Raw genomic sequence first — 3,754 nt, forward strand, 5'->3', positions numbered from 1 at the left:
GGACCAGCACACTGCAGATGTCCACCGCGCTTCGCACCGGGCCCGCGAGGACCCACTTTGGCCGCCCGGCGCCGCGCGCAGGGTGCCCCGGCGCGCAGCTGCGCCGCCTGCCGCGTCCGTCGGCCGGCGCGCCTGCCACTGGGCGCCCCCACCAGCCGGCTGTAGCGCGTGCGCCCACGCACCGCGCGGCCAGCACGCCGGGCGGCCCCCCCTCACCGGCCGGGGACGGTCCCACCCAGCCACCGCCGCGTATCGCTTCACACACAGATTTGCCCTTACTGATTTACCTCCAGCAACAACAACCGCACCACAATGGGTTTACCAGTTGTTCATTTGCGTTGCGTCACGTCACCAGCAAACGTAGACGTCCATCCCAGTTTGCAAATGCAACGATTATTGCATACCTGTCTGTTAGGTGTCACGACACACTACGTCTGCCCACATACACGCAACAAAATGTGCACGACTAGAGAACACGTGGGAGGTGGCCCCCTACGTATGCGATGTCCATTACGAGACCGACTGTCAACCAGCATCTGTACCATGTCGCAGATGTGGAACGCGGTGCACCATGCTATCACACTGTGTGAGAAGAGACGACTACGTTTGAATACACGCGCCACTACATCAACAGACGGCTCATGCTGATCGCCATCCAGGGCGTCCGTTACTCCCACACGTCTCTATGGCGTACCACACTGCAATGTAGCTGTTATGGGGAGACGGCACGTGGCTGAGTGCACAACATTTGGACCGTATGGTTCGCTGTTGTTGGGCGCAGTCGTACGGTCACACATGTGCCACAGCGTATCATTCAGTACATACGGACCTATGTGCAGTACAATGTGAGGATTAAGCTTACGATATCAGCGGACAGTGGACACAGGCCGTACCACGACGTAGACTGAGCGCTTCGACATGCGAATGCCAGTGAACAGCTGCGAAGGGCATTGAACACGCAAGCACCTGAACGACCAGCGTGCGAAGGCAGGGTGGAGGGGGGGGGGCGATGTACATCCTGCAGTTGTCCACATTACAGTGTACAGCGGGAGCATGTAAAAAGTAAGCAACACTTGCGAAGTGTTCAACATGAAACGACACACAAGAGGGTGGGCGGTGCGAGTAGCGAACTATATTCAGAGGGTTGTGGTTAGACAACACTAGATTAATGTAACGTGTCATATGCCAATTACAGAGCAGGTTAAGGCACAACGTGGGTTAGGTTAAGGCACAACGTGGGTTAGGTTAAGGCACAACGTGGGTTAGGTTAAGGCACAACGTGGGTTAGGTTAAGGCACAACGTGGGTTAGGTTAAGGCACAACGTGGGTTAGGTTAAGGCACAACGTGGGTTAGGTTAAGGCACAACGTGGGTTAGGTTAAGGCACAACGTGGGTTAGGTTAAGGCACAACGTGGGTTAGGTTAAGGCACAACGTGGGTTAGGTTAAGGCACAACGTGGGTTAGGTTAAGGCACAACGTGGGTTAGGTTAAGGCACAACGTGGGTTACGTTAAGGCACAACGTGGGTTAGGTTAAGGCACAACGTGGGTTACGTTAAGGCACAACGTGGGTTACGTTAAGGCACAACGTGGGTTACGTTAAGGCACAACGTGGGTTACGTTAAGGCACAACGTGGGTTACGTTAAGGCACAACGTGGGTTACGTTAAGGCACAACGTGGGTTACGTTAAGGCACAACGTGGGTTACGTTAAGGCACAACGTGGGTTACGTTAAGGCACAACGTGGGTTAGGTTAAGGCACAACGTGGGTTAGGTTAAGGCACAACGTGGGTTAGGTTAAGGCACAACGTGGGTTACGTTAAGGCACAACGTGGGTTACGTTAAGGCACAACGTGGGTTACGTTAAGGCACAACGTGGGTTACGTTAAGGCACAACGTGGGTTACGTTAAGGCACAACGTGGGTTACGTTAAGGCACAACGTGGGTTACGTTAAGGCACAACGTGTGTTAGGTTAAGGCACAACGTGGGTTAGGTTAAGGCACAACGTGGGTTAGGTTAAGGCACAACGTGGGTTACGTTAAGGCACAACGTGGGTTACGTTAAGGCACAACGTGGGTTACGTTAAGGCACAACGTGGGTTACGTTAAGGCACAACGTGGGTTACGTTAAGGCACAACGTGGGTTACGTTAAGGCACAACGTGGGTTACGTTAAGGCACAACGTGGGTTACGTTAAGGCACAACGTGTGTTAGGTTAAGGCACAACGTGGGTTAGGTTAAGGCACAACGTGGGTTAGGTTAAGGCACAACGTGGGTTAGGTTAAGACACAAATTGCGTTACAAATTGCGTTACATTGCGGTACAAATTGCGTTACATTGCGGTACAAATTGCGTTACATTGCGGTACAAATTGCGTTACAAATTTGGTTAGGTTAAGGTGCAAAATGGGTTGGATTACAGTACACAACATGGTAAGAGATAGTGTGTTTGGGGGGGGGGGGGGGGGCAGGTTCGTTGGTAGTGATCATTGTAAGTGAATGTCTGAGGCAGCGTCAGTATGTCACAGCAGTTCTGTCTCGTCAGGATGCGCTTTTCGCTCGTGACTGGAGGCGCGCCGCGTCTGTGGTTGCGGCAAGGGAGTGGCAGACCTGTGTGATTCATTCCTGCCATTGTTTCTGTGCCGTAACAGGAGGCAGTGTGGTGGTGTTGGGTGCACCCCTGTGTAGGACATGTGTGGGTGTTGGTGGCTTATCTGAGCAATTGTGGATGTTGGACGGGTGGGATATTCTATTTTATAATTGGACCCCCTGGTGTGGTTATCATAGTGTGGATGGTGTACTGTGGCGGAGAGGATGCACCGGACGTTGGTCCATGCTGGTGCTTACATATCGTATCTGTGTCTGTTACAGGCAGAGAGTAATGTGTGATGGAGTGTCTCGCTGAGGTGTGGTTCATATTGTGTGCACAGACTTACAGCATGTATAGGGACAGCGGGAATTTGGCATATTGGATATAACTCGTCATGAAACGCAAGATATAGGGGTGGATTGCAACGTACGAGTGCGGGAAGAGTCCGCCGTTCATCCGCTTGGGTTGCGATTTGGGCGGTTGGGGTGGGGCACGTGCGGGTGCGGGTGGAGTGATTGTCGGTTGACTACTTCGTGCGACGCAGGCACTGGCGTTCGGGTTCCTGTGGTGGACAGATGATGCAGGCTTTGTGGGTGGCGTCGAAAAATGGGTACTGTGGGACCTAGCGATGTCGTAGTCGGGGTGGCGTCTCATAGATGGCGGTATCGTCGGTGCAGCAGGTCATGTTTCGGGAGACTTGCAGATGGCGGTATTTAGTTTTCGTGTTGCGCGCGACATGGTGGACGTAGTGTCGTCCGATTCGCGTAGATGGGGCTATTGCATGTGGTTTCGTCACATTGTCATAGATGGCGATGCTGTGGTTTGGCAGTATGGTTGGTGTAGTTCCGTTGGATTCCTGTAGATGGAGGTGTCGTTTCTGGCCAGACGGCAATGTAGTTTGGTCACATTCTCATAGATGGCTGTGTTGTGTCTGTGGGTGGCGGGTGTCAGCGTCGTCCCATAGAGGGCGGTATGGTCTGTTTATTGTGGACGTTGATGTCAGGACCAGAGGGCGCGCGCGAACCGTTGCCCATATTTTCCTACCCTCCTATTACTCGTTGTAGATCTATAACACTGCCCAGCGTTGCAACTAAATGATGTTCACATCTGTTGCATCTCTCGTGCCCTCGCAATAATAATAATAATTCACCGCAGCGCCAAAGACAT

Source organism: Schistocerca cancellata, unplaced genomic scaffold (assembly GCF_023864275.1).
Source record: "Schistocerca cancellata isolate TAMUIC-IGC-003103 unplaced genomic scaffold, iqSchCanc2.1 HiC_scaffold_139, whole genome shotgun sequence".
Taxonomy (NCBI): Eukaryota; Metazoa; Arthropoda; class Insecta; order Orthoptera; family Acrididae; genus Schistocerca; species Schistocerca cancellata.